The following is an 11281-nucleotide window of genomic DNA, read 5'->3' as shown; positions in this document are numbered from 1 at the left end:
TTATCATTAACATTTTAAAAGTTAGTTTTGTCAGTTACGCAAATTTTTTTATATTATTTTGATAATTTCCTTTTTTTATATTTAAATATGACTCAGAGAGAGAGTTGGAATAATGTGTATTGTATTTTACCATTTAGATATATCGGATAAAGATCCACCAAGCATTCATTTATGAGTGTAACTCTTTCTTTGTGTGTTAGCATGTTATGTATGTTTTGGTAGCTTTGCTAGTTATGGCTAGTTATAATTGGTATGACTAGATAAAAATTTGTGTTTTATAGTGATCACAATGCGAAGGGGAGTAAATAATAAATCGTGATTTTTTTTTTCGCAATTTAGGATCGAGTTTGTATAAATGATTCAAATTAAAAAATCTAAGAAAATCATACATGAAATTATTAAAAAAAAATTTATACGTAATCAATTTCTCTATAAATATGATACATAATAAATTTAATGATTTTGTTTAATTTATATAGATAATTTTATTTAGTAGAATAAGACTTTGATATTGTTATAATATTCAAATATGACACAAAATCCTAATCAAATGCACCTATTTTGTAAGAAAGTTTTAAAATTGGTAAAGAACTGAACATTAACAACCTATTTCTAAGTAACGTGTGATGCAACATCCATTCAACAAATTAGACCTCGCCTTGTTTCCTTCACGCGCAAATTAGACCTCGCCTTGTTTACTTAATCTTGAAGACAAATAATCATATTCAAATATACATAACTTTTTATATAAGTAGATTATAATATACATATACAATGTATAATTTCTATCCCTCTTTTAAGATTATAATAATAAAAGCGAGGGAAAAATAAATAAAACTTAAACTAAAATATTATATAAGAAAAATGCAATAAAAAAACACAATAAAATAAGCTAATGAGTTATAACTCAAATGACATAGTCTTTCCATGCTCAATTAAGAGGTTGTGGGTTCGAGTTTCCTATCTTTGGTAAAAAAAAAACACAATAAAACTCTTCGTAAGTTTCTTCATCTGTTTCCTAAAAGGATAAAGCTGTAGGGGTGAGAACCTAACCATACGGTCTCATCACTGATTTTAAGAATTGTCATAAAAAAATATTTAATTAAAAAATCGTTTTCAACCTCCCGTTGTCTTATGATTTCTTTAAAAACCAATGGTTTGACCATAAAAAATGAAAACATTTTTTAAAAAAATCAGTTAATTACCCAAAAATCCAAACTTACTTTTTAAATAAAAGAATCTTAAAAGTTTTTTAACAGTATGAATGATCAACCTGTTCCAAACATTGGTTCATTAAGTCTATGCTGAACCAGTTTGATATTTAATACTTTACTAAACCACAACACAAAACAATCACGACTTTCAGCCTAAACAGCTCAATCAACATCCAATTCATCATAACCCAACCAATTTCAATCACAAACACAAGTAATGAGATTCAAACACAATCAAGAGCAGTTATGTCAAGTATAGCAATTAGCAATTAAACAAAATTATTCACATAGGCAAACCAATTACAATAGGCACACCCAAATAATGTCACATAAATGCATATGATGAATGCCTGCCCTATGGCTAATGAGCTCATTTATCGGTTATACAGCCAATCCGACATGTCCTGGTAGCTAACCATTGGACAGTCCCTTTGTGCGCGCATGGATATTATATTTGAGCTTAGAGTTTGACTCCATGGATATTATATTTGACTCCATGGTAGCTACCAGGACATGTCGGGTTGGCTGTATAACCGACAAATGAGCTCATTAGCCATAGGGCAGGCATTCATCATATGCATCTATGTGACATTGTTTGGGTTACCTATTACAATTGGTTTGCCTATGTGAATAATTCTGTTTAATTGCTAATTGCTATACTTGACGTAACTGCTCTTGATTGTGTTTGAATCTCATTATTTGTGTTTGTGACTGAAATTAGGTGGGTTGTAATGAATTGGATGTTGATTGAGCTGTTTGGGCCGAAAGCCATGATTGGTTTGTGTTGTGATTTATTAAAGTATGAAATATCAAACTGGTTCAGCATAGACTTATTGAACCTATGTTTGGAACAGGTCGCTCATTCATACTGTTAGAAAACTTTTAAGATTCTTTTATCTAAAAAGTGAGTTTGGATTTCTCAGTAATTAACTGATTTCTTTTAAAAAGGTTTGCATTTTTTATGGTCAAACCATCAGTTTTCAAAGAATTCATAAGACAACGATAATCACTAAGCTTGAAAATGATTTTTTTATTAAATATTTTCTTATGACAATTCTGAAACTCAGTAGTGAGACCGTGTGGTTAGGTTCTCACCCCGTACAACTTTATCTTTTCAGAGAACGGATGAAAAAGATTACGAAGAATTTTATTGCGTTTTTCTTATACGACATTTTAGTTTAGGTATTATTTATTTTTTGCTCGCCTTTATTATTGTAATCTTAAAAGAGGGATAAGAATTGTACGTTATATATGTATATTATATTTATAAGTTACTTATGTAAGAAGTTATGTATATTTGAATATGTTTGTTTGTTTTTAAGATTAAGTATTTTTTCGGTTTTTCAAAGAAAATAGCAATATGGTTTCAAGTCAATGGCTCATATGTTATTAAGTACATGAAGTCGTTGTAGTACTTCTTGCTATCAGAATGACGTAGTCGAAAGTGTGACATTATGATGATGAAGGTGTTATACTAAAAAAAAATTGAAGATAATTAACAACGCTATAGTTATAGTTATATTTATTTATATTATATAATATACAACACTATCCAAACAAATAACAATTGAACATGTAAAAAAACTTGATTTTCATAACATTGAATCTAAGGTTTTTCTAAATTAAGTTATTACGGAAAGATCTAAAATCAATTAGACGAAATCAAAGACAAAAAACTAAAGGTAGAAAAATTATTTGACTAACAGAAATTGGATACATTAGCAAAAAAGCCAAAAATCCAAATCCAAGACAAAGAAAATAGTTTTAAATTATAAGAAAAACTCATTGATGGTTCTAGTTGAACTTGAGAAGGGGATTGAATCAAGTTAGCTTAAAACTAAAGTTTCAAGCTCTGTTTTTGCTGTTGCTCGAGTTGCAGGAGATTATTTGAAATTATCTCATATGCAGAACATTAAAAGAGCAGAGAAGAGGAGAAAGAGGCCAGCATGTATCCTGGTTCGGATTCTCAATGCCATGAATCCTACGTCCAGTCTCCACCACAAACCATGATAGAATTTTCACTATATTTCTCAGGTTACATACACCAATACTATTGAATTACTCCCTAATTCAACTAGTATCTACCCCTAAGCTTTCTTCACCAAAGCTTAGCAACCCCAAATTGCTGTCCCAACTTGGAAGGAGAATCTAAACAGATTCAATCTCACCAAGTGCTAACCCAACTTGGCAAGGGAAACTAATCCTAGTTCATAAACCCAAATTACATCAGAAATCAGTGGCTATTTTGCATCACTCTTGCCTTTTCTCTCTTGGCTTTTGAACCTCACATAATTGCCTTTTCAAAACAAAAAATAACACAAGACAGCCATAACACAAAGATTAGAATTAAGCTTGAGTAGAAGAAAAAGATTCCAGCTCAATGTATGAGATGGTGCTCTATATGTGTGCTTTCTTTTTCTTAACTTGAAATGGTGGAGTGAAGTTTGTTATATATCTTCAACTTAGCTTCATTGTAGCTTCATCCTTTTGCTTGTCCTTGTTGCCCGTTGGAGCTGGCACAGCTAGCAAGCTGTCCTTCTTCATCATGCTCCACTACCCTTGCTGTTGGAGGAGCTCGTCCACCACCTCTGTGGTCCTTTTCCTTGCTTTCTTCCTTGGCATGCTCTTCTTTTGCATTCTGCTCCATTTCCTTGCTGCTACTCTGTGCTCTTTGCTCGTTTGTGTTTTGCTCAACCACGATCCTAGTATTGCTCAGCTGATGTCCTTGGGTTAGTGGTTGTCCTAGTGTCCTTTCTTGCTTTTACAGAGCCACACCTGTCCTTGCATGATACAGCTATCCTCCTTTAACATTTAGCAAAGCATATAACCATTTTATATCTGAACGTTGCTATGAGGATGAGCTTTGGCTCTTTTTCATTGCTGAAGCACTTGCTGGACTTGGACTGAAGCAATATAAACTTGGACATATGGGCCTGCATCATTAAACCACACATTAAACAATATTGGGCTTTCAACCCAAGTCAATGTTTGTCATCATAAATTTACCCAAAATTAAACTAGGCTCAACAATCTCTCCCTTGATGACAGACATGATAAAATAGGGGAATTAAAAACTAATTTGAATGAGTTAAGAACACTTTCCTTTGATGACCTTTGGATTGTGAGTTACTCCCCCTCACTGCTAGCATTACTCCCCCTTGATCATGGCTTTTACCTGGACAAAACTTAAAAACAGCTAAGACCAATATTTTCAAGCAATATATCACAGTAATGAAAGTACAGAGCAATTAACACTAAGCACAACACAAGATAAATTATAGCACCACAAATCATTGTTCTTAACTATTACTATTAACCCCTAAGCGAAAGCTAACATTCCCTTTCTTTTCTCCCCCTTTTGTCATCAAGGGGTAAAAGGAAAAACCTGCACAAAATTTGTTAGTGACTAGTGCATAGAGTATAAATAGCAGAGTAGTTAATGTCTTTACAGTCATCCAGAAAATTAAATAAGTCCAAAAAGTACACTAAGTCATAATCACAGATGAGATAAGAAGAGCTAGGCATCAGAGTTGGATTCATCAGAGGTTCCATCGTCCTCCCCTCATTGTCAGATGTTGTGAGGCCAACCTTGACATCCTCCACAAAGTCCCTCAGAATGCGAATCCTTCCCTTAGTTTTCTTGAGAGCATTTTCCTCCAAAACTTGGTTCCTTTTGCGCTCAGCACCATGATGGAGAAGAAGGTCCGTCAGATTGATGAATTCTTCAAGCACAATCTTCAGAATGCAGGTCATGACCTTGATCGTAGTGGAGGTGGAAGGGAGAATCAGAGGATCCTCATCAACAGATGGAACATCAGTGCTGTCATCAATTTGGCGACGCCTGGAAGCTGTTTCCTTTACTGCACCACCCCCTTTGATGTATAAGTTACAGTCTCTCGAAATCTCAGTCCCAAAATCAACATTATAATATTAAAACAATTTTGTAAGAAGCTGGCATATGGTAAAGCATTTTTGGTACTGACACAAGCATGCATATGTCTTACAAGCAAGTAAGCAAAAGAAATAGGAGTTTTAGAAAGTAAAGCAAATAGAACCAGTGTGTCACAGAATGATACACGTTGAAGAGAGTCTCACTGAGGCAAAATGATGTGGTTAACAATCCTGTGCAACTGAGCACGGATAGGGCCAAGAGACTTGTGAGTAGGAGTAGTACCTTCTAAGAGAGGGATATTGATGCACACAGTACTCAGAGCTTCAAAGTAAGACACATTCATGGTATCATTCCACTTACCCGATGTATACACATCAACCCCCCTGACCTGATAATCTAGAGCTTTGCCTAGATGGTATTTGTCGATGATGATCACCTTACCTTTGACAAAAGAAGCGATTCTCCCTTCTTTGTAAGTTAGGTTACTATAGAATTGCTGAACCAGATCAGGATAAACTTTCTCCTTGATGGACAGAATGGGGATCCATCCTTGATATGCAAACAGAGGTGTAAAGTTCAGACCTTTCCTACAGAGTTTGTCAAGATTGACAAGCTTAGGAGGACAAAGCGTGCGATAATGGATGTCTTTGCAGAAAAATAGATAGTTCATGAGAGATTGATAACGACGACAATCAAAAGACTCATGGGGAAAATCAACATAGAAAGACTTGTAAGTAATGGGGTTTGACAGCTTGGGTTCAGAAACAGAATGAAGTGGGAAGTCAAACTCTATACCGCGGGTATAGCGAGTCTGAGTGGGGCGAGTCTCTTCGTCTTCGTGAAGAGGCCTCTTTCTTCTGGAGGAACTGGGTTTGGATGAACTAGGCTGAGAGGTGTTTGGTGGAGGAGGAGGAGAAGGGCGAGGAGCAACGCCAGGGCGTCGAGCAGTGGTCTTAGTGCGGGCCATATCAGGAGAAGGGTTTGGTAGTGATAGATGTGAGGAATGAGTGGGGGATTGTGAAGGAGAAGAGTGTGTGTGATCAGAACGGTTCTTTTCTTTCGTGCCATATTTATAGAGCACTGGTTTGGAGAAGATGAAAGAGTGGAGAGAGTAGTGTGAATGGATGCATGTAGTGGGAAGTTAATATAGGCGTAGAGAAGTGTAAAAGTTGCACCTTGAAAAGATAAAATTGCAAACTTTGAAAACGTTTTGAAAGTTACAGCTGTAACCTTCGTACGTTTGAAATAAGGATAAAAAGCAAACAAAGTTAGAAATTAATGTATGGATGCAAATGAAGTGAAGCCCAATTAAAACAAAGTGCAGATGTCAAAAATTTGAGACTGACAAAAAATTGAAGTAAGTCCAGCTGTCTAAAAAAATTAAAATTGAATTTAAGCCAAAAAAATTGAAAGCCCACTTTTAGTCATCAATAAAAAATGAAAACTCCCCAAAATTTTTAATAAAGAAAAGCCCATAGTTCTAGAGACTGCTTTAGCACTTGATGCCCATCATTCATTGTGATCAGATTTGAATATAGTAGCTTCACAGTGAATTAATGAAGTATACTCATCATCTGCCAAAAAAATCTCACCGCGATTTATGAGACAAAACATAAAAGATCTCATGATCAGAATCATTAAGAAAACAAAGATGAAGTAAGAATGCCCAATTCAGTTCGTAACTTGCAGAACGTATCCTCTATCAATGGTTTGGTGAAAATATCAGCCAGCTGACCCTCAGAATTAACAAACTGAATATCTAAATTTCCATTTTGCACATGTTCTCTTATAGAATGAAATCGAACTTCAATGTGTTTTGTTCTTGAGTGCAAAATAGGGTTTTTGAAAATATTGATAGCACTCATGTTGTCACAAAATAATGGAATATTTGAGACATTCAGTTTATAGCCAGCTAGTTGAGTTTTCAGCCATAATAATTGAGAACAACAAGAAGAGGCTGCAATATATTCAGCTTCGGCTGTTGAAAGGGCTACTGTAGCTTGCTTTTTGCTAGACCAAACAATGAGAGATTTCCCAAGAAAGCAGCACATGCCACTTGTGCTTCTTCTATCAATTCTATCTCCAGCAAAATCTGCATCACAGAAACCCACTAATTGAAATGAATCAGTCTTAGGAAACCATAAACCATAATCAGTGGTACCAAGCACATATCGGATGATCCTCTTGACAGCTGAGAGGTGGGACTCCTTAGGCTTTGATTGAAACCTTGAGCAAACTCTAACACTTTGGATGATATCAGGCCTTGAGGAGGTTAGATACATCAAAGATCCAATCATCCCTCTATAGCGTATCTCATCAACATTTCTACCATGTTCATCCTTATCAAGCTTGATATTGGGATGCATGGGGTTCCCATTGGCTTAGCACAGTCCAGCCCAAACTTCTTGACAAGTTCCTTTGCATATTTTTCTTGATGGATGAATATGCCTTCTACATTTTGCTTGATTTGCAAGCCTAGAAAGAAGTTGAGCTCTCCCATCATGCTCATAGCAAATTCATTGGTCATAAGCTTAGCAAAATCTGCACACAAATCCTCATTAGCCGAACCAAATATAATATCATCAACATAAACTTGCACAAGAATAAAATGATCATGATAGTTCCTAATAAATAAAGTGGTGTCAGTGGCTCCTCTTTGAAAATTGTTTTTCAACAAGAATGAGCTAAGCCTCTCATACTGATGCACGAAAAACTTGTCTCACAACAAATCTCCCTTCGGCAAGTGTACCGAATTTGTCGTCAAGTAAAAACTCACAATAGAGTGAGGTCAAATCCCACAGGGATTGATTGATCAAGCAACTTTAATTAGAAGAATGTTCTAGTTGAGCGAATCCAGGATTTGGATTGAGAGTTCCAGAAAATAAAATGGCGGGAATGTAAATAACAGAAAAGTAAATGCTAGAATTAAAGGACTGGAAGTAAATGACTGAAAATAAATTGCAGAATTGTAAATGGGAATGGGAAATTTGCTCATAAAAGTAAATGGCAGAAATTAAAGAGAATGGGTAAGATTAGAGATGGGGAGTTCATTGGGCTTAGGAGATGTTGCAATTCTCCGGATCAAGTTCATTTTCATCTCTTCCTCAATCAATGCACTCATTGATCTCCTTGGCAATCTTAAGTGATTGAATTACAATGTCTTGCAATTCAATCTCTCAAATCTTGATCAATAGCCAATTCCTTGGTCAATTGCTCATGAGAAGAGATGAAGTATGGTCACTGATTATACCACATGCATTTCCCAAATCAAGTATTGAGAGGGTTATAGTCACATACCCATCCAAACCCAATTTAGTCCAGCATGAGAAAGCATTTCTAGCTTGATCTCTTCATTCCTCTTTCAAGGTTCAAAAGAGATCCAAGTTTAAATAGCTTCTTTTCCAAGATAACTACTCCATTGGATGAAGATCGAAAGCTTTCAAGTAAAATCAAGAGAAAAGATAGAAGAAGAATAATGAAAATTAGTATTGATCCATCAAATTACAACAGAGCTCCCTAACCCAATGAAAGGGGTTTAGTTGTTCATAGCTCTAGAAAATGAAAACAAAGATGGAGAATACATCCTAGAACTAGAAATTACAGAGAAAGTAAAATACAGAGAGTAGTTCTCTTTTTCCAACTTCCAGAACTCCTTAACAATTCAAAGCTACTCCTATATATACTACTTCTCTTAGCTTCTAGTTGGCTCTTCAAGTCTTGGGCCTTTGGATCTTGAGTTTGAAGCAGTTCTCTTCTTCATTTGGGCTTGGCTTTACTTGCAGAGAGAAAATGTGAAGTGGGCAGAGACTTTAGCTTAGGACGTTAGGGGTGTTAACGTTTAGTGAAAATATAAGTTCGAGAACATTAGTGACAATCAACTTTCTCACTAACGTTACTAAGTAAAAGCCACGTTAACTTCAACTGTAAAATGCACAATGTATGCTTGAATCAAGGTGTAAGTGAATATCTACCCAAAACTAGCTTATTTCCTAAGGAAATGCATGAAACTAACCTAAAAACAGTAAAGAAAAGGTCAGTGAAACTGGCCAAGATGCCCTGGCATCACAACACCAAACTTAAAGCTTGCTTGTCCCTAAGCAAGTACTGGAACAAGAGAATGATGAATGGAATGCCAAGAGCAACGAGTCATTCTTGTGGAAGTCATATCACTAATTTTATGGTGGTTTCATGCATAGCATCTTAGGTTCATTCCTGGCTTTCAGACCTTTATCATGTCTTAAAACACTCACTTTGCTTACATCCCATGAGACTTTTATTCATTGATCCCTTTATTGTCATTTCAGAGCTTATTGGTGTTCTTAGGCTAAGTGCTCTGTAAGGGGGCAACTTTTTAAGATAAGCTTTCAGCCAACACTCCCGAACCAGTTGGTTCAAGGTGCTAGGTGTTGAAGCACCCCTAAGGACTTACTCCCTCAAGTCTCTCCCCCATACATACACACCACAGACATATAGTTCATTTATTTTCCTTTTTGAGACCTTGGTGTCCAGCACCTCTTTGGGTTACTAAATGCTCTGTGGTGAGGGTTACTCTTGATGATGGACTTTCAGCTGATAATCTCGGGTTAGTTAACCCAAGTTACCAGGTGATAAAGCACCCCTAAGAGCTTATTCATCCAAGTAGATCCCTCACACAGGAACACCACAGAAACATATCTTAAGATCAAAACCATTGGTGCCTAGCCTTATTGCTTACTCTTTTTCTTTTGTTTTTCCACTTTCATTATTCTTTTCTCTTTCTCTTATTAGGATCTTGTCATATACTTAGTCTCATGAGTATATTCAAAGCAAAGTATTCATGCCAGATAGTTGTCATCCCACCTTATGGTTGAACCAACTTAGCTAACTTATGATCATATCACAAACTCATGAATGTACTCCATAATATGAACTCCACTCTGGTCTTTTGAAACATAAGAATTCTCTCTTCATTTGATTCAAAGGGACAAGCATACTAGTAAGCAAAGTAAGGATGCAGTAATGACATTCAGACTAGAAAACACAGCCTTAATCAATAAAAAGTTTAAAATACAGAATTGACATGCTTATTCACAAGGAGAAAGCACACATACATATGTGAATGGAATTGGTTGTTTTGTTGTTGTGTGTTCTGAAAGTGGTATGACTCTTGTGGGTAGTGGATTGAGTTTTGTGGATGGTGAAATGAATTGTATGGATTTTGGATAGACTTTTGTGCTGAGGCATACTCAAATGATGAAGGATTTAGGCATGTAAAACTTGGAGGTGAGGTTGTATAATTGAGAGGTGATGGCTCTTGATGAATGGGGTATGAATGAGTGAAATCTCTTTGACTTTGATCTTCCCAGCCATAACTTGAGTAGTGATCAAAGTCATCAAAATATGGACCATTTTGTGACCCTGGGAAGCACCCCATTTCATGTTCTTGATACTCCCACCCACCATGAGCATAGTAAAGTGAATCATTCTGTGGTGGTGGAGAGTTTTCCATGAAATTTGATTGACTAAAATATGATGGATGCTCCAATTTGACGGTTTATTTTGCATTGAATTTAGAGTATTTTGATAACCTTTTGTCACATTTAGCCTAGGAATTAGCATGATTTTGTTATCTCTCCCATATTTGTGCTTAAGTGTAAAAACATGCTCTTTAAGCCTTATTTTGATGAATTCTAGTTCTTCTTTGATTCCATAAGATGCCTTGATGTGTTTGCTAGTAATTCCAGGATTGAAATAGGCTAGGCATGGATCAAAGGAAGCAAGGAAGGAAGCATACAAGTGGAGAGAAGCATAAAAAGTCAAAGAAGCAAAGTCAGCCATGCACGCGCACGCGCACAAGGCGCTCGCGCGCACATCGCAGAATTAGCCAGGGACGCGCATGCGTACCGTGCGCGCACGCGTCGATGAGGGCACATGACCTCACTAATGCAACACGTGCCTGGCGATTTGAGAGGGTTTCTGAACCCATTCTTGGCGCCAAATTGCTAAGGGAAAGGAATAAAAGGGTGAAGGATTAAGGGGGATGAGGATCATCATCAATATAACCACCTTTTGACCAATAATCACTTTTAGTTTTAGAGTTTTAGAGAGAGAAGCTCTCCCTTCTCTCTAGAATTAGGATTAGAATTAGGTTTAGTTTTTAGATCTAGGTTTTAATCTTTGCTTTCTTCCACTTCTA

This window comes from Arachis ipaensis, chromosome B07, assembly GCF_000816755.2.
Source record: "Arachis ipaensis cultivar K30076 chromosome B07, Araip1.1, whole genome shotgun sequence".
Classification (NCBI taxonomy): Eukaryota; Viridiplantae; Streptophyta; class Magnoliopsida; order Fabales; family Fabaceae; genus Arachis; species Arachis ipaensis.
The sequence above is the reverse complement of the archived record's forward strand: the minus strand, read 5'-3'. Positions refer to the sequence as shown.